Source organism: Terrapene carolina, unplaced genomic scaffold, assembly GCF_002925995.2.
Source record: "Terrapene carolina triunguis isolate 2854851 unplaced genomic scaffold, T_m_triunguis-2.0 Scaffold210, whole genome shotgun sequence".
Taxonomy (NCBI): Eukaryota; Metazoa; Chordata; order Testudines; family Emydidae; genus Terrapene; species Terrapene triunguis.
Window position 1 is genome coordinate 42,791,412 of NW_020664561.1, and position 21,655 is coordinate 42,813,066.

Consider the following 21,655-nt stretch of genomic DNA (forward strand, 5'->3'; position numbering starts at 1 on the left):
TGGACCTGGGCTGCCATGCATTAACAGTTTGTTAATGTACAGATGGGGTTGAGGCCCAAAGAGACTTAGGCCTGGTCTACACTGGGGCAGGATCGATCTAAATTACGCAACTTCAGCTATGTGGATAACATAGCTGAAGTCGATGTACTTAGATCTACTTACCGCGGTGTCTTCACTGCAGTAAGTTGATGGCTCATGCTCTCCCGTCGACTCCGCCTGCACCTCTCACTCCGGTGGAGTACCGGAGTCAATGGGAGAGCACTCAGCGGTCGATTTATTGCATCTAGACTAGACATGATAAATTGACCACCACTGGATCGATGGCAGCTTGTCGATCCAGCGGGTAATGTAGACATGCCCTTAGTAACTTTCCAAAGTCATACAGGAAGTTTGTGGCAGAGCAGGGAATTGAAACCAAGTCTCCTAAGTTTCAGGCTACTTTTCTAGCCATTAGACAATCCTTTCTTGTCCCATATAGCTTTCAGGTTCCACACTTACACGCCAATTTTAAAGCTTAGCTGAAGTCAGGTTGAATCTTGGCTGAAACTGAGTCACTTTGTTTTCAAGTTGTGTGTGCCTTGGTGTGCAGTATGGTTTGGGGCACATCAAGGGGCAGAGTGAGCAATAACATAAGAATAGTAAATAAGGAGGCACTGGTGTTCATCAGAGATACAGCAGCACCTACAATTAATCTTTAGAGGGAGGGAGAATCTCAAAGGCCTGGAAGACAATGAAAAAGATGATTAGAACTGGAAGAGGGAAGCTGGAGACCAGGAAGAGAGGCCAGATAGCTCTGTATGGAACTGGATCTTGGACTAGGGTAAGGACGTGACATGGGGGAAGAGAGATGGAGGCTGTAATTGCTCCTGGTCTATTTAATCTTAAAAATAGATTTGAGTGTTTTTATGGATACAGAAGACCGAGACCAGAGAGTCCCACCACTTGGAATGGTGCAGCATGCATCCCTCTGTGCTTTTTTGCTGTCTCTCTTTCCACAATGTACTTGCACAGTGGCTTGGCAAAATATTGCTCTTAAAGGAGACTGGTCACTTACCCAGTTTAAAACAGACACCCCATTAGGATTAGACCTCATACTTCGCAGGATCTGAATACGTTACACAGTTCCTCTTTTTATAGGGCTGCTCTGTGATTTTAGTAATGTTAGGTTTTAATATTAAATGATGTTTATTTGGTGGCAGAGAGAAAGAGGTCAAATCTTGCAAGTGCTTGGGGAATTATGATCAAATAAAAGGGATAATAGAAGCTCTAAATCTGAATACACCAAAATAATTCTTAATTCCCAATTGATGGCATATGGAAAGAGCATGCAACTCCATAACCAGTTATCCGGTGGAAGTGGAATTCATACAGGGACCCTTTTTGAAGAAGAAATAAACACATGCATGACTGTAAGTGTTTTAAGAAAAAATAATGATCAGAATCTGCTCATAGTTGTGCTTCTAATGCAATTGTTTTAAAATAGCAGAAATACAGGAAGTATATATGCAACACATCTGCTCAAAAATCCCTGCTTTTCAATATGCTAATTCAATTCAGATGCTCTAAATTACTGCTATGTTTGAAGTCACAGTTATGCAGACCTCCACGTATCTAAAACTAGAAAGTCTATTTCAGCCTCAGAGATTTTTTTTCTTTAGCTCCTTATTTAATTTATCCTAGCTGCAAAAGGACTCGATTATTATATAGTTGTGCAGCTATGCCAGAAGGACAGGGGACACTGGATGTGGTTTAATTAGGCTGCAACTTTATTCCTAAATGTCAGGGAGTACCTGGCAGATAAAAGTGTACAGTACAGGTAATAATGATCATAATCATTTACATATACCTGGGGTGTGGGGCTGCTGTCAACCCTCCCCCTTTACCCACCCTGGTCCCCAGCCAACATGCTGCTGGGATCTTTCCACCTGCTCACCCCAAATGAGACTAAAGAAGGTGGGGTTGAATCCATGCTGTACCCGTCATAGAAGCCCCAAATAGCCCCATTCCCCCAGTTTCCACTCCTTTAAAGAATGTCTTTTAAATCCTTTTCCAATCCATTTTATCTGATCATTGTATCCCTTCCCCATGGAGTACATGCACTGGACATCCACCACAAGGAGGTGCTAGCAATTAGCTTGGCTGCCTTTCCCCATACCTAGCCTGGTTCCCAGACATCTGCTAATGCTCCCTTTAATAACTTTTAATAACCCTTTAATATTCACCTGGGACTTTCTTAGGAACAAAGCCTAGGGGAGAAACCTACAAGTTCTGTATAGGCAGATGATTGCATGGCCCTGCTAACCTATTTTTTAATTCTTGTATAATCTTTTCTTTACAATATGATCCATTTCCATGAAGGACTTCACATTTTTGGACAGCGCATGACTTCTTTCCCCTGTAAAGGAGATCCAAGACCTCGCAGGAAACCCATCCCACAAATATGCACCATCTATTTTGTTAGGGTAATTCCAAAGGATCACCCTTAATACCCCCAGCTTAATTGGAGATGGTGCTCTTGTCCAGCCCCCCCATTTGCAGCTCGCCTCCCACATCATGTCTTGGCTCCTGAACGCTGCCCCCAGGGGTCTGCAAGCAGCAGCTAACTTACCCCCATTCTGTTTCCCGCGTGTGGCCTTCCCCGACTGCTGTGGCAATTGAGGGCTGCATGGACCCCAAAGCACATTTCACAAGCATGCTTAAATTTGCAGATGCTATGAAAACAACCACTTTCATTAAATGCCAAGCAAATGTCATTATGGGCCTCAGGAGGGTTTGCTGCAAATGAATAGGCCACTGTCAGTGTGAAATCCAGGCCCCGTTGGTGTCATGCAGTCTAATCACAGCATACATGATATGTCCCTCTGGATCCCAGGTTGTGTTGCCACCTCAATCTAAACTGTTCATCATAGTTAAACCAAACCAGACCCCCACAGGTCTTATATGTTCTCCTGATTATATCCATATATTTGACCAATACTAGGCTTCTTCTGGGTAAGCCTCTGAAATAATGCCTGCATAGATCAGGAAGGCGGCTTCCCATTTTTCCCATGTTCTAGCCACCCTTGGCCACTTGGGCATTTCATTGCCCTACTTGTTATTCCCCAGCTTACTCTTTGTCAGCACCTCCCTGTGCAACAGTAACGATCTGGCTACATCTTTAGTAGTACTGAGAAAGTGAACTCTCATTGGGTCACTCACTCCAGCATAACCATGCTCGTGACTGATCACCGGGATACTCTCAGTGCCCTGTTGGCCCCCAGCTGCTCCTGAGGCAGAAATTCTATCCCAAAAATTCACATTCCCTGTCAGTGGGTAAGTTGTAGGATGCTTTTAAATTAAGAGCTCCTGCCTCCTGTCTCCCATACTCCAGTCCACACTGGGTATCCATTATTTCCACTTCCAGATCCCCCACCCATGGAGGCTCCTAGCTACTGCAACAACTGAAGGTTAGCTTGCAACAGCTGTGTAATGCCATTAGCTTCTGTAGAAGGTATGTGAGTCCCAGACATTCCTGACACAGATCCAATGGCAACAGATCCTACCCAGAGCCTATTTGCTAGTTCCGCTATCCTGTTAAGTTTGGTGTCTCCTGCCCTCCATGGGAGCGGGGAGGGATAAATGACCCCCTTAGTTCCCCACAGGGTCACCGAGAGGAAAAGTGGGCAAGTTCCTTGAACCCCACCCAAGTCCCCTGTACAGACACCTATTACAGCACTGGATGGAAGGGACTCACTTTCATGCCCTGCCCCTACAACCTCCCTCAGGTGCCACTCACACTCCTGTCAGCCATGTCAATCTCCTGTTCTACAATCTGCTTGTTCCAGTGTCCTGGCTCTGAGAAACCACTGCACCTTGTAAGCCTTTTAGTGCTGAGGAAACAATTTTGGAAGCAATTACCCAGAGGTCTTGAATTAATTCTCTGTTGACTTCCCCACCCTGAATGCAGCTAGGTCACCACTGGGAACCTTTGCTGCCCCAGGATTCATGTTACTTCCCAGCAGAGGAGAATGCATTTCGTAGATAGTCAGACCACCCTGGGATCCATCCATTCTGGTCTTGAACATGCAGTGAGGATACCCACCCCCACCCCCCAGTCACCCATAGCCCCACTCTGTCCCCCCTGAGCTGGGTTTGAAACTCCCACCACTGTCTGCTCTGACATGCATGCTATGGCCTGCTGGAAGCAGAAAGATGGGGGGACACTCCTCCTGTTCTCACAGGTCTGCTATGGCCCCACGCTGATTAGTTTGAAACTCCCTTCTCTTCCTCTTCTGATACAAAACACCTGCTTCTGCTCCCCCCACAACTCGCCTGTTATGGTTCTGAGCTGAATTCAAAACTGTGTCCCCTTCCCCCTCTGTTACCAAACACCTGCTTCTCCCACGGCCAGCTACAAGGTGTCCCCCCCATTCCCTGTTCTTACCAGCCTGCTACCATGGGGTGCCATGAGAGACTGTAGTCTGCTGTGCTGCTGCTGTTCCTGCTGCTCCACCTGGCCCAGGTAAAGAGGGTTTTTCCTACACTGGTGTGAACCTAAATATTCCCCCCTCTCTTCCAGTCACCTGAGAAACATTCTGTTAGCTTACCTCCTCAGTGAAGGATACAGGGGGGTCTCTTGGTACCTGTAGATATATCAGAACAGTCCTCTTTTCCTTTGTGTAAACAGAGTATCTCTGCTGATTTAGAAATCAACAATAGAGGGAAGCCTCAGTGTCCAGATAGATCACCACTGAAGTGGAGTGACTCAACAGGGAGATCAGAATCTGTTACTCCCTGCCTGAAAGGAGCCTCTCCAAGACATATCATCTCCTTGTTACTGCCTCCAGGACATAAGTTTTAGTCTAGACACATAACTCCTTAAATATTATCTATCTATCTATACATTTCACAATGATTATGTTGACCAGCGGGCTACTGGCTTTCAGTAGAGACCTCACATGACAGCCTTCAGCAAATGCATATATCTGACCCAGGGGATTGCTGTCAGTTCCATGTAGCCCTTGTGCCCTCTGCCAGTTGATACAAAGTTGTTCTTAGGTCACGCTGGGGGAACAACATAAGAATGGAAATTATCTTCATAAGGCAAGAAAACATCTAACACTAGTTAACTGTTTAAGGCAGAACTGCTGTCTACCTCTTCCATACAGATTCTTAAGTATCAAATACAAATGTGCAGAGAAGTGATTGGTCAAACTCAAAAGGTTCAGAGGGTTGGTTCAGATAGGCACTCAGTTGTTGAGATTCTTCATGATCTTTACCCAGACTAAGAACTAAACCCAGAGGTGATGAAAGTTATATTCTCTTACACTTACATACACTCCTTTGCATTCATTCAGACTCAGCAGGGCAAATTCAGAGGGGATATGAAAGGGGAAAGCAGCAATTACAATAGTGTTAATATGAGTGAATCTAAGACCATAAGTCTAAGATAGTTTAATTGAGTACAGAGGGAGGAAAGAAGATGTAAATTGTCTCCTCATATTCCCTATATAGAATCACTTAGACTCACCATTGAATTTATCTCTATAGCCAAAACTCTTGAGTCTGAAAAAGTGAGCTGGAAGTGTCGCATGCATGCATTTTCCATGTTATTTCTCATACTACTTTTGAAGGTCAGGACAGTAGTATCAGGAGAACAACCTTTCCTTCGATATTTTACCATTTCTACTCCCAGTCTTCCCATTTGGGAACCTGGAAGCGTAAGGGGGGGGGGTTGACAGACAGACATTTTGTATAAAAAGGTTAACTGAAGATATCTGAACCTGAACAATTTAGCTTGGGTTGAATGAAAGGTAGAGGTTTGGGTTGGGGTTTATTTTATCTGAATGAGTGTATTACTAGTGCTTAGTTGAATATAAGAATTTGGTAAGGGAGGGTGGCGGAAAATGAGGAGAGTGAGAAGTGGATTAAGCCCCATGATGGCATGTATATTGCCAAAAAAGAAATATCCTACTTTGAGCAAAAAAAGCAGAAAATAAGCATAGAAAAAACAATTCTTCAAGTCTTTGGAAAATGTAAAAAGTCACAGATTCAAGATTATTCAAGTTCATACACAGAAAAGCTTAGATAAGATCAACCGGATAAAAACCTGTGATATTTGTCATTTTAATTCCGGTAGTTAAGTGCTGTTCTAATTCTATTTGAGAAGGCCTCAGTGGGATTATATTAATGACATAATGATGGAAACAAAAACGAAGAAAGGATCAGAACTGATACAAAAAGACAGGAGATTGAAAAAGTCATTAGACACATGCAGTGGTTATCTTTAAAAGGTTAAGTTTTGCCAACTATTACTCTAACATAGAATAGTGTCCAAGGTGTCACAATTACCCCATGTATTTCAAGAAAGGAAATGACCATAGTATCTCAGATACCACTTTGTGGTAGCCATTGGAAACCCTTTATAATAATTGTGACAATTTTCTTAAATGAAACCAAACTGTCATACTAGAGTGAGGACTCCTGGAGTGACATATCCTTTCTAGAAAACCATATCACTTCCTGCATTAAGTTCTGTGGTACTTTACTATATATCACTGTGCCTCATTTTCATATCATTCTTCCCCTACAGCCTTGTTGTATTGCCATCTTTGCATAGAACCCTCCCTGTCCCATAAAGGGTGTAATGTGTAGGCCTTATTAAGATACACATTCATGGAAGAACCCACAGCTCATTAAAAAGACAAACTTGTATTGGAGCACACTGCGATTCTCAGAGCATTCACAAAATACGAAGCAAATATTGTACTTGTAATTGCATTTTAATTGAGCCAGATCTGGCATAAAAGATAGTTGTATATGGACTGTCAGCTTGAATAATATTTCAAGGTACATCTTTTAATTTTACTGCTTTTATTGTTACTATTACAGTTTGAGAAAATTTCCCCACAGCTGTTTTTATTTTGTGAAAATCATTCATCCCATGAGCATGACTGTAGCTGTAAGCATTATATAATAAATTCCTATGATCATTAAACACATGTAGTTAAGGACTGTTTTGCATCCATACATGTTTCATTTCCTTGTTTTTTTGTTTTAATTTTTCAGTGTCTCTCCTTATTAATTCAATCTATCAACTACGGCACAAAAGGGAGATCCAAGAATTAGCCCAGTCTGCTGCTCCCCGTGTCACTTTTTGTTCTTCCACAGCCTCTTGGCTCCATCCCTGATCTTTCTTCTTCTTCTTCTCCCCCTTGCATATAGCCCCTAGTGACTTTCCAGTCATGCCCTGCTTACACTGCCTGTGCACCACTCTCCCACACAGGTTCCCTGACAGCTTCCTGACTCCCTCACACCAACTGCCTTTTTCTCCCTCTGCATAGATCCCAGTCATTTCACCTTTTCCTCCCCTCCACAGAGTCCCTAGTGGTTTTGTCTCTCACATCTCCTGCTTCCTTACACTATACAACGTTCCTACTAGCTTTTCCTTGCTCTATCTGATCCAAGCCTGACTTTCATTCCTCAGATAAAAACTGGGGGATTCCCTCCTGCCATCTCTTCTCACACAACTTCTTTCCTTGGCCCTAGAGTGACCAGATAGCAAGTGTGTAAAAGCGGGACAGGAGGTGGGGGGTAATAGGCACCTATATAAGAAAAAGCCCCAAATATCAGAACTGTCCCTATAAAATCGGGACATCTGGTCACCCTACTTGGCCCCAATCTCCTTTCTCTCTTCCCAGTCTCTTAACTGCTCTTCTTCTCTTCCCAAAGTCTCTAACTGCCATTTTGCCAAGCTTCATAATGAGATTGATATTTAGATGGAAATAACCCACCATCTCTAAATAAAAGAGAAAGCTGCCAAGCTTCACCTGGTTTCCACATCAAAACTATGCAAAACAGTATTTTTTCCTGATTTCAATGTAAACCATATGTTGGCCAATAGTTGCCCCAAACTGTGCCTAAGTTCTCCTGTAAACCATGGAACCAAACAAATTGTTCTATGAATTTGGACTGAGTATAAACTAAATATGACATTCAGAAAAAATTGTGTCGTTTCAGATTCTGTTGCAAATATTTGGTTTAGATTTCACTAATTTAGCAATTAGCATTTAGCAGCCCGAATGTCTCCTCCCAAACCAAGGACACTAGGGCAAAAAAATATCTTTTGATCTGTAAGCTCATTGCAATCTGAAAGCTCCTATAACTAAGCTTCTCTATTCTTATCATTTCTGCTGATGCAGGAGCAAGTCAAAACTATGCTGCAAGTGGAAAACCTCCCTCCCCCCAAACCTGCACAATGCTTTCCATTCAGACATCATTTATTGTGCTGTAATTTGTTCCAAGACAATGAGGGAGATGCAAATTCTAGAGAGGCGTATTAATCTGTAGGTCAAACAATAACAAAATATTGAAAAACTGTCTTAATGTTTTTTTACAGTGCAGTGGAACAGCACATAATTCCACAGAGGGGGGCTGGTGATCCCATAAAGCTGAGTGGTTTATTAATGCCACCAAGGCACTGAAACGGAATTTGTTTTATGTCATGTACAACTGTATCAGTGTTGATTATGTGTAACACATTCTTTATGTTTTTTAAAAGGTCTCCATTTTAAGCCCTCTTCTGATGCTCCCTGCTTTTTCCCCACTGGTTTTTAAATGGCAATTGTATTCCAGATGCGGTTTTAGATGGCACGTGCAGGCAGCTGCGTTAGCTGTTGCCTTTCATTTTTTATTACAAATTTTTGTCTATAATATTCACCACATTTTTCATTGAAAAGTAAAAGTTAGAAATCACTGACTTCTATGGGAGGCAAAGGTGCTCTGTGCTTGCCAGGTGGTGCTCAGAACCTCTTAGGATCAGGCCCTGAATGCTGGTGAAGTGTGGCTAGTTGACAGCGAGTACAGCACCGGCAATGACGACAGTACAAGCTTTCTCATGCAGTCCCAGCAGTGAGCCTCAACCCCAGCTTGGGGCAACCATCTCTCTGGCGAGGGACTAATAATAAACGCTATCCCAGCACCAGCCATCACTGATGTTCTTTCGGTGTGGGATAAAAAAAATGTAAGTTATCATCACACGGGGCCAGATTGTGCAATGCCTTGGTGCACAGTGGTGCAAAAGAGGTCTCCCTCTGTTTGCATGGTTTAGGGCTTGTGTACACTGGCAATTTACGGCACTGCAACTTTCGCGCTCAGGGGTGTGAAAAAACACCCCCCCGAGTGCAGCAAGTTTCAGCGCTTTAAAGCACCAGTGTAAACTGTGCAGCAGCGCTGGTAGCTACGCCTCTTGTGGAGGTGTTTTTTTAGAGCCAGCGCTCTGCCATGACTACACAAGCCATATTAAAGCACTGCAGCGGAAGCGCTTTAGCGTTGCCAGTGTAGACTAGCCCTTACACTTACAGGAGCAGCCCTATGTGGCTAAGCCCTAGGATAAATTGCCTAGGGAGGTTGTGGAATCTCCATTACTGGAGATTTTTGAAAGCAGATTAGATAAACACCTGTCAGGGATGGTCTAGATAATAATTAGTCCTGCCTTGAGTGCAGGGGACTGGACTAAATGACCTCTCAAGGTCCCTTCCAGTCCTATGATTCTATGTTCTAAGGCAAACAGAAATAGCTTGCTGTTGGCTTCCTCCCTGGGAATTTGATGCTGAAAAAGGGGCCTGGAAGAGACAGAGGTGAAGTCATAGCCCCATCCCTCCTTCTCAGTGGCTTGCAGAGCAGGGCTGGTAGAGCATGTGGAAACAATCCACTACAGTCCGGTGGATGGAACTCATTGTTTACTCCCCATATGTACAGAGCAGCACTGGGAGAGGTTGTGCCCAGAGGCATCTCCGCTCCAGTGTTCCCCCAGGGCCAGTGAAGTCTCACACTGTTTCTTATGCAGGGCTATTTCATAACTGCCCTCCCCCAAATAAATGGAGCATAAATCTCAACAAAAAGCATCATCAAATACACAGTAGATGTGACTTTAGCCCTTTCTTTAAAAATGAAGAGTGGTTGACTAATCTCCAAGTGCGTTTCGTCCTTTTCTGCTGAGACTGACAAGAAGGATGACAATTAGTTTCAGTTGTGATAGTGGTTTCTGTGAGTAATGTGAGCACCTGTCCAGAAGGAGCTGAACTGAGAGAGACTTCCAGTTCACTTCACAAAGGCCCCTGAACAGCTGTCATCTGGTAGCTTTCAGACCAGCCAGGTCCAGATTCAAAGTGGTGGCCAAAAAGTGAAGGGCTCCATCTAGATCCCATTAATAAATTTCCCCAAGCTACCGAAACCCCCTGAGATGAGAAGCTCAATGTTAACCTTTTAAAAATGTATTGTTATAGGCTTATTAAGGAAGTGTTGACATTTTTAAAATTATTTACAGTGGTGACATGTTTTCTTATAATTGTTCAGTACCGGTGCTGAGCGGCGATAATTTTATGAAATACAATGACTTACAGCAGAATTAAGCTACTATCTTGTGCTGTATATCTAAAATATTACACAGAGTGTACCCAGTAAGTTTCATGAATAAGAATTACTTAATCGGTAGCTTCCCCCTTCCCCCACCTCTCTCTGTTATTTAACCAGACTCAACTACAAGCTGGAGGTGAAGGTTTGGGGGAGGGGGAAGGGATAATGCAGTTAAAGCTAATTGTAATCAAGTTATTCCATAGCTGTAGTAATTATAAAGAAAGCTATTGTGTAGCAATAAAAGGGAAAGGGGCTTCTGAAATTGTCTCCAACCTTACTGATCCAAGGTTTATATATCCAGAATGCCCATGGAAAAGATCAGGGTAAGGTGGTTTGTACTGGCAAGAGGTCAAATAAGTTTTGCTCAGTATTCCTTCCCCCTGTCATGTCGTCCTTCATAAAAGAAGCCTGAACTTTATTTCTAGAATGCATGGTGTCTTTTTGTACAATATACATCTTTATGTAAGTGTTTTATGTAGAATGAATACACCAGATTAATTCCCCCACTGCCTAGCTCAAATATTTTCCAAGAGGGAAGGATCAATTCCCAGCTGCAGCAGAACTGTTCCACAAAAGCTCTGCAGTAGCCTCTGCAGTCCTAGTGCTCTCTGATTTTCAGAGTGAGGACAGGAAGATCTGCACAGTGGAGGATTCTCTGGCCTCTCACTTACCCTGCTTTAAACACCCCCTGTGCAATGCCACACAGTGTGCCTCCAATGAACTGTGCTTCACACCTTGCAGGCAGGGCACACCCTCCTTTACACATCCCTTTTAATCCTTATCTTTCTCCCCCGCAACTAAACTGCACCAGTTCTGCTGCCAGCAGGCCCTTTGCACCTAGAGTTGAAGGAAGGATTTGTCCCTGTATGTATATAAATTTCATTCAGTGCTTATGCTTAAATTTTGAAGTGGTAGTTGCTTGCCATTTTACTTAACACTTTTGTGTGCTTAGCAGCAGCAATTACCCGCCCCCCCAAAGGTATGTGACCTATTAAAATGAAAGATTGCCCATTCATGTAATTACAAGTAACAGGAAGCCTGTTGGTGCCTTGTTTGTTAAATTCCACTGACCTCTTTTTAAAAAAAATTGCACAAAAAGTCATACTTATTAGTACATCTAGAGCTAAGGGTCCTGCTCTCTGCACATATGTTAGTCATTTACTACGTTTTTTTCCCCTTCTTGCTAGAGCTGCAGTGAATTGATAGCCAAATATTCAAATTCAGCTTAAATCCCCTTTGGGCTGGCTTGAAAGAGTTTACTAATAACTAACCGCCATTCTCCTCTTAGGCTCAGGCTCTGGGCCACCATGAGATTATAAAGGGCCTATTTCCGTTCTTTTGGTCATCACCTGCACTGATAAGTGCTACCTTAACGGCAGTGGACAATACTATCTGTGACTCACAGATGATGGGCGCTGAGTAGCATTCAAGTATCTCATCAAGCCTCAGGAAGTGCCAATTGGCTTTGGAAGGCTGAGCACATGGGAAAGATAGTGGGACCCCTGCTGGAGGAAATGCCATCAAAGGCAGAAGAGTAAAGTCATAGGTTAAATCATGGATTTAACCAACAGCTGCCACAAACCAGAGGGAAGGCAATGGGAAGCCAGCCTCAGCTCTGATGAGAGAAAGCATGACAGAACAGAGGCAAAGCATTGATCCATGTGTGGGGGTGCCATGAGATCTCCAGGTCAGAAGGTGCAACAAATTGTACTCCTTGCTGTTAAGGAGTACAGATGGCAGTTATGATGCTGCTATATCAAATCCTTTGGGAAGTACAGTGCCTGTTTGCACCAAGGAAAAGAATGACCTGAAACTTCGTAAACAAATCAGAGTAGGAACATGGACGGTGAGGAGTATGCCTCAAGGGAATCTCAGCATTGTGACCAAAGAATTGATAGATGTGATGAAATAGTAGAGGTCATTTTATGATGATGGATGGATATACAGTGTACTACTCAGAATCCGAGAAAATGGGAGATATATTGAGTTGCTTTTATCTTATCCAAGGAGTTAACAAAGTGATTGCTTGGACATAACCAAATCAGCAATAGAATCATCACAATTCATCTTTTAGCAAAGCTAGTCAATATATTGATCTTACAGGTTAACTCATTTGACATCAGCTGATGACGATGCAATTGATGAGTTCTCTGACCAGCTTGAAGAGACACTTATTAAAATACCAAGCAATACCCCTTGTAATTGGGGACCTGAATACAAAAGTTGAAAATGTAACTCTCAAAGAAGTAATGAGAAACAATTGTTTAGATTTACAAAATGAGAGAGGAAGAAGTTTAGCTGAATTCTTCTGCTCTAATCAGCTGGGCATTACAAACACAGTTTTCATCCAACATCCTAGACAAAGAACCAAATCAACTATGCAATGATACAGCAACATTGGAGATTGAGTATCCAATGGACAAAGACTTGTTTCTGAATGCAGACTGTGGGTCAGACCCTTAACTACCAGCCTCAAACAAAAAATTAAAACTTAAAAAGACAAGATATTTGGAAGGGCCACTGTTGCTAGATTTGTCCAGAATGGGTTTGAGGCATTGTTACAGGTGAAAGAGGAGAATGACCCAAATGAACTCTGGAAGCCACCAAAGCATACATTGCAAAAAGTGAGCATACAAGGAACTGAGAAGACAGATCCAAAGGTAGATGAGACTACAGTGAATACATAAAAGCAAAATGCGCAAAACTTGAGAATTATGAAGAGAGTAATAATAATAATAATATGTTTACAGTGGTCAGACTTCTTATCAAAAAGTTTTTCTCATGATCAAACAGAATAAAAGATCATAATGGTAAAGTTTTCAGTGACAATGATCATATCATATGCTGGTGGAGAGATTGCTGTGTCAATACATATGACTCATTAGAGCCATCTTACAATGCTGGATGTCAGAGAAGAGTACAGATCCACAGCCATCAATCTTATGAGAGGAAGTGGTGCATTTTATTGTGAAAATGAAGCCTGAGAAAGCACTGGGGTACATAAGAGTACAGCAGAATTATTAAAAATGATTGGTGACCATGGTATTGATCTTATGTGGAAAATGTGCAAGGATGTATGGATGACTTTACAAAAGACAGGAGACAGGACATATCTTCCTGATATCACACATGAACAAAGTTCTGATCTCTACAATCTGTGATCACATGAAGAGATGACAGAAGCAGAGTGGGACAAGGCACACTTGATCAAATCATGAAGATCTGTCACATCACTGAAAAATGCAAGGAGGATAATCACCCATTGATCTGTTTCATTGACAACTCAACAGTGTTCGATACCATCCAACATGACTATTTTGGAGGATATTGGCCAACATGGAGATTCCAAAGCATCTCCTCAAACTCATCATTAGTCTTTATTGTCAACAGCAGACCATAGTGTGAACAGTACGTAATAGCAAGTGGTTTTCCACTGGGTACGGTGTGAGACAAGGGTCTATTCTGTCCCTGAGCTTTTTCAACATATACACAGAATTTATTATGAGACTAGCCATGGAAGGTTTTCACAATGTGGGTGGAGCTAGGATTTCCATTGGTGGACAGCTCTTAAATGACCTCAGATATGCTGATGACAAGATGCTCTTTCTACAACCACTGTTGCAATGCAACAAATGTTGGAGTCTGTTCAAACACCTAGTGAAGAATATGGACTATCCCTGAATGAGGCAAAAATGAAATGCATGCACAGACACAATTAACAAAAACCTGAGCAAGCAGACATCATTATTAACAGTCACGTTGTAGATGAATTCAATTATCTGGGATCACAGATATCAGATCAAGGAGGTTGTTCCAAAGAAATCAGAAGACTAGGAGTGGCTTAGCCATGGACACATCATTGCTGTGACTGCAAAGATAAACTGAAAAGAGACAGGTTAATGGAAGTCAGTGAAGCTACTCCATACAAATGATGTAAATGAGAGTACAACAGTATATATGTTTTATTAAATAATGTGCCTGATGCTGAGAAGCACAAACGGGCACATTTAGAAATTTAGTAAATAAATAAATAAGATTAAAGGTAAGTACATCGATCAAGTTTGGTCCTAGGTGGTTACCTAAGACAAAAAGGATGTTACTCCCTCAGCAGATGGTATTTCAAAGGGATATTTTTCCCCAAGTGAGCTACATCCAATTCAGTGAGCTCCCAACCTATGAATGTAATTCTTGGATACATATGTACAGGCAATGGCCTTTCCAAGAATGACCTTGCACATGTATTGAAACACTTGATTTACTGTGCTGCTCTTGTAAGTCGTAATGGTTTCATGCTTGGAAACCCCAGCTGCATGAAGTTTCCTTTCCAGGAGTAATATATAATACTAAATTAATTGGCAACGCTTGCCCCATTGGCTTGAAACACCATTGTGAACTTGGAATTTGGGAGGTTAGTCAGGCTGAAATGGAGGCACAACTATTCCATCTCTCTCTAGGAAATTGGCATTCATATCACATACAATGTTGTCTTTAAGTCAACTACAGCATCCTCCTGGGTGCTTGTTGCTAATGGATTCAGAAATACCATTGTAGTCTGGATTTAATACTTTCATATCCATCAAGTGCACTATTTTCTCAGCAGAAGTAGATATTTAAGATTTCTGGTGACGTTTGACATACCATCATTCATAATGGAGGGGTCTTACTTCTAGGGAATGTGCACATATTCTTGTGCAAAATTTGGCAGTGTCTTGTTCACAAATGGATAAACAGCTGCTATTTAAAAGTATAACCTTCAAAAAGCAAAAACCCAGTGGCATCATGTGAGAGAAACTGTCTCAACAAAACTGCTGTTGTTTCTCTATATGCTGACTGTGCTTCTTACGACCTTATAGCATACCAATCTGTTCCCTCTTTCCCCTTACAGCCAATAAACACACACACATATATATTGGAGTTAGGGTGTTTGCTTCAAGGCAAAACATTATGGTGAAAATTTTCAAACACGGGGAACCTAAATTAAAAACCTCATTAACTGGCCTGATTTTAAGAGGTGCTGAGCACCTCCAACAACTGTTAAATTCACTTGCGACTGTGGGTGTTTTGCTCCTTTGTTAATCAGGCCACTTATTTCAGTGTGCAATTATGGATTTAATTGCACCTACATTTGTAATAAAGTGGTCTCTCTTTAGAGCAATGACTGAGAAACAGAAGAAAGAAAGACAAGGTAGGTACTTCACCTACTTTGTGTCTCTCATAACATGGACTAAAATGGCTACAATACTTCAAACAAACAGAAAAAGGTAAATGTGGGTTCCCACATTCACTGAGGTGTATGTGCGTGTTTGTGATAAAAACAGCATCCCTGCACTGAAATTATGACCAGTGAGAAACTGAGAATTAAATGGTATTGTGATCTTTTGAAATCTCTCCAGGGTCAAATTGTTATCATGAGCCACTCATTTTGTGTGGCAAACTGATTTCCAGCATGAAATATAAGCATGCATGCATTTTATGTGATCAGATCAGATCGTGGGCACCCAACTGCACAATCTGAACACACAGATTTGCATGTATTTTGGGAACACAACTTGTGCATAGACACTTTGGTCAGTGCAATTAGTTGCGTGTATGGAAATGAGGATACAAACTGGAAACTGCCTTAAGGCTGACTGAAAATATGACCCACAGCACAGGTGAACAATACTGTTTTCAGAAATATATAACCCTATGGCAGAAACATTATAGAGCTTTTGGAGATTTGAGAGGATGAACAATGCATCAATGTTTATAATGGATAAATAGGGCCAGATACTTACGTGATGTAATAAATAGTGCCAGATACTTACGTGATGTAAGTTGGTTTAGCTCCACTGGCTTCAATAGAGCTAACATTAATTTAGAACAATATCTGAGCTAGAATTCATTTACACCAGCTGAGGATCTGGCCCTTACGTTTTAAAAGCTCCAAGAATGTTTTCAGAACATCCAGGGCCAGACTGCGCAACCCTTATTTACCTTGGTGAACACTTACACGAGTAGTCCCACTGACGTAAACAGTCTGTCTTGTGTGGGTGTTCAGCAGTGTGAATAAGAGCTGCACAATCTACCCTCTAGAATTTGTAGAAAAGTATGTTTTCATTTTGAAAAGGCTTCTGCACATCTGGAAATGCTGGGCTTGTGCTATCCCTGCTCAAATCACGTAAGACTGGAGATGGCTGGGTTCTCAGCCCCAAGCAGTCCTTTTAAATGTTATTGTGCCCGAACAAATTCTGACCATTTCTTTTTTCCTTTTGTTTTTTGCACTTATGCTCTGGGGAAATTCCTCCTATTTTTCTCTCTGAACTTCTGCCCATCAAATGAAAAGATAAAAGAAATTCTTTTGGTTGGTGCACACAAAGGCCAATTTTTGGATCTATTCTGGTCAGGTAAACGTGCTGCTGCTGCTCCCTTTCCATTCTTAACCATTCTGTGACTTTCACTCCCTCTCAAGCCATCCCTGAGTAATTATTCTTTTTGCAGCTTTTCCTTTGGCTCCCTTGTCCCTTGGAAGATGGCGATGCAGCTTTTCAAGCACTGACACCCGTTCCACTGCACAGATAAGCTGCCAGAAAGTTGCTGGAGCAGCACCACCCTCCAGAGACTGGGCACCTGACTGAGTTTTGAATGCTTTCTTACATCCGAAGAGCTATCCTGTGCCTCTATGATATAGGCAGTGCCACTGAAGACTGCCTCTACACTGGGTCAGTTCTTGTTTGTAAATCGCTTTGCTTTGTTTGTCCTAGCAGACGGTATTAATTTTGTATTACCTCCAGATGAGTCTGAGGGGACAGAATAACTGAGGTAACAGTGAGACAAGGTGAGTCAGGTAATAACTTTTAATGGACAAACTTCTGTTGGTGAAAGAGATATGCTTTGGAGCTTACACAGAGATCTTCAGTATCAGTTAAAAACGAATGCTGAGTATTTCCAGGATTGTAATGATCTAGTATAAGAGAATGACTGAACCTTTATATCTCACCTCTTCAAGCACTTATTATTATACACAAATGATCCTACTTGAAAATTTAAATCACTTTCAGTCCTTTAAAAATAGAGATGGCCTCAACCAAATCCTCAGATCCGAACACCCGAACTTTAGGACCGTTCAGAATCCAAACCTGGATCCTATTCTGAATTTTGAGCTCTGCCTCATCTCTAATTAAAATAAACAAACAAACAACCCCCCATCACAATTCACTGTCAAACATTTTATGGATTGTTCCTCTAAATGTCTTAATCCTTCAATATTTTTTGATTTGTAAATGACACAAAACCTGCCATAGCAGTTCCCCTCATTTGCACATTTAAAAAGCTGCATTTCCCTTTCTCACAGGGGACTTAAACCTTACTCAGATAGGAAACTTAACTCAAAGACAACTAGAAAGACACCAGAGATATACAAATAGGACTAATTGGTGTTTGGCTTATAGCTACATGCTGGCAATGATTAAGCTAATTACAAGGAATACAGTGCTAAATTACTAGGTTTTTTATAAGTTTAGTGTAAGTGAGAAAGGCAGAGAGGTTCTGGTTCAAAGTCTGATTGTGCTAAAGAAGAATCCTGTTGAGATCACTTGCAGAGTTGTCAACATACATAGAGAAATTGAATTAAAAAAATATTTGAGACTGAGAGAGACACTGATGTTGCTGTGCTCTGTTAAACAGTTGCTTTATTTCACCCCAGAGGTTGCTTCAGTGCTAAGCAAAGTGATTCATATATATTTGCCCAGCATGTGCCCTCTACAGTTCCAAACCCAAACTCATGGGAAAAACTAGGAAGCATTTGCCCAGTAAGAAACAATACCTCCCACATCATCCAGGTATGTAGGAATACGACCATTGCTACACCTCTTAAAGTGGTGCAGCGTATGCTGTCCTGGGTGGCCAGCCAACTCTTGTGGCCAGTGAAGAGAGGGGATGCTGCCCTGCCCCTTGCCACAGCTCTTTTGCTGTGGTTTGAATCGGGAAGTGCTGGCAGGAGCAGTCTCTGTGCACAGGACACACCCAGGACCATGATACGCTAGTGAGAGAGACTTCTTCCACTTCCCCTTCTCTTATGCACTTCACAAGAGTCTGGAACAATATTACATAAGGGGAAGCCAAGCAAAAAAACATTAGGCACTTAGTGATAGCAAAGAGCTCTTTCTAGAGCTAGTTAGAAAATAAGGGTAAAAACTGCACCAAAATGTCTTTCTTCCACCCTTTTTGCTGATGCAGGCGTAACCCATGTGCCTAATAGGGAGATATCACTTTAATAGACCTATTGGAGCATGGGGATAGAAATGAATTAGGCAGAGGCACAATTAGCACTCGACACTCAGAAGTTTCTGGAATTGGGTGTGGTGGTTTTGGACATGCTCAGTAGGTTCCCTGTAGCTGGGCAGCTGCTTTACAAAAGGCCATGTGACCCTGTGGGTTGGAAGAAGTAGAGCCACAGGAGCAGAAGACAGGCTGTTTTCCTTAACTCAAACATTTTGCAGCAGTTTTAAAAAAACATCTATATACTTAAACTGAGTGGCTGGTTAGTTAGCTAGTGATTTCAGCAGAGTAGGAGGAAGAGTCTGCATGGATTCCAGTTGGAGGTTTCTACAAGCAAAAGGAAAGAAGATGTTGCAATGCTTTTGACTGAGCAAACTGTATAGATTTTGTTAACCAAAGACTTTAACTGAGAGGTAGGTGAACTCAACTTTAGCATTTGGGAACTCTGAGTTACTTCTCACTGTGTGTCTGTGGGGACTGACCTCTTAAGATTTTAGAAAGTTATAAAATATTTAGTTCTGCTTCACTTCCAGTTTCTTGGTTGGCTCTTGTTGTACCTAAATCAATTGGCCTGTCCATAGATCAGCCCACCAATCTCATTGCCATTTGCAACAACAGCCAGAGCAGAACTAAGACACAAACTGTGCCACTCACCCTCCCACACCTTCACCCTGGTCGCCTGCAGCAAACTGCAGTGTCTGGCAATAGTACAGCCAGGCATGCCAAGTCCTTGTATACAATGTCAGGTTAATTCTAATAACAGCTCCTACGTGAGTATGCCAGCCTTCATCACTAAAGTGAATTGCTGTTCTTTCTCTCACTGAATGCAGTGTGTTCTGCCTGATTTCTGTTTGTTAGACAAGAGCAATGTATGGGTATGAAAATTATCCCTTTTCAGCCTAATTCCAGACTTGTGCATTCATGGGGAGTGTTCAGCAGTGTGGGAGGCCAGCCTCAACAAATGGTCAAGTGTTCACAAACTGGGTCAGATCTTCCACATTTTTCATTTCCGCTGATCTGCTTGAAAAATGTAGGATGCTATTTGGCATCACTGTCTCTTGGCACATTTACAAAATGTTAAACACAACAATATATAGTAAGTGTGAAATCCACAAAAGAAAGGACTGACTCAATAATTAAATGACAAATTGAATACTCCCTCCTCACCTCACCATGCAAAGAGCCTGTGAGAATATAAACAATTTGCACCATGCTTTGGAGATGGATGAATTTGGGTCCTTCTGGGCCAATAGAATGTGTGCATTTTAGAATTATGGGATTTCATTGCAGATCACCTGGCAACACCAGCCAGAGTTTTGTGGACCAAGTTCACCCTAGCTACTGAAATCAATGGAGTCACATCAAGGATTAAATTTGGCACTGAATCTAGAGGCTTTTAGCTCAAGTGTTTCAGCTGATCTCAGCTGCTATGACTGAACACAAGGAGAGAGGTGCCCCCCGCAGACTGGTGTTTTTCAATAATACCATATTGAATTGCTCCCGGCAGTGAACAGGAAGCCAGAAAATCCTTTGGAGCACTTCCTTACCACTAAGGATGTGGGCCACCACATTCTACATGGGCTTCATGCAGAGAACATTGTAATAATTCAGTCTGCAGAGGCATGATCAACATCTTAATTGGCTGCAATTGTTGTGCCAGGCACAGATGGTAAAAAAAAACACCCCACTTCTGATGATTGATGCCCCCCTGGAATTGAGGAGCAATTGGAGAAGTGATCCTAGATTGCAAGCTTCTTTGGCAGAGAATGGGCACACCCACTTAACAATTGGGTAGATCTGAAACCTCCCATGTCCTTGGATTGCTTACTCTGGTCTAACAATATCACTACCATCTTATCTGGACTGAGATCCAACCAGCATGCCCTCATCTAAGCCCATCTCCAAACACTGTCCAGGTCTGATGGACATATTGCTATGAAGTCTGCATTTAAATACTATGCTGATGAAAGTAAGATAGTTTGGGCTGTAGTGTCCAGACCATCTCACCTAAAGATTTCACATACACAATGAAGATGAATATGACTGGTAAGTGAAAACTAACCCAAATATTCTACCATTGTTTATTATAGCTGATTCACAAATTGTGTTTTAATGGTATTTTCTTAACAACAAAGAGATCACTTTTAGAATGCTAGATTCTGAACATCTGTGTCTTAAAATCTGACCATTAGGGAGCTACAGCGTCTCTGTAGTTGCTGAGAAAACAATGACAACTCAAGCCAAAAATCAATTAAACTAAGGAGACTGTTCCATATCCTTGTTTTCTGGGAAGAGAACAGGTGTTTAATAATTTACATAAATTATGCAAAATCTAAAGCATTTACAGTAACTAAACACTTAGCAACAGACAAAGTAGTAATCTGGCTGATGATGTTCTATAAGACAATGGTGGCTGCTAGCACGTATATAGTTATGGGCCTATCAGGCTTTCCATTATAGACTTATTTTTCAGGGATTCATAATTCAATGCTAAAACCCCCTCTGATTTCCATCTTGGCAGACAAGGATCCTAGTCTAAGACTAGATTTTCTTTTTTATTCGGTTGTGGAAAAATGGCAGTTTTTTAAGTTATGTATGTATAAAAATGGAATTATTCATTTCAGACGCTAGTTTATGGTGCTACAACTCAAGAACTGCTTTGTTTTTTTAAGGAGAAATTTTACAAGCCATTAGTCTGAAATTGGATTAGTGCATTACAGAAAGCTGGAAAAAAAACATTTAAAATCCCTGAATTGTTACCATTTTATAAGTATGTTTCCTCCATGTGTGCACTCATGTTTTCAACCAAACTTTCCTTGGGATTCAGGGCCTTGTTCTGCCGCCAATTATGTAAGATTAAGTTCACACTTTTGTGCATTTTACATGATAGATGAATGACTTGGGTTTGTTATGCAATTTACATGAAAACTGTCGACTACCTTTCCACAAACCTTATACATTCTTAAAGAGCTTGGCAACTGAGGTGAGTGCTGGGGTGAAT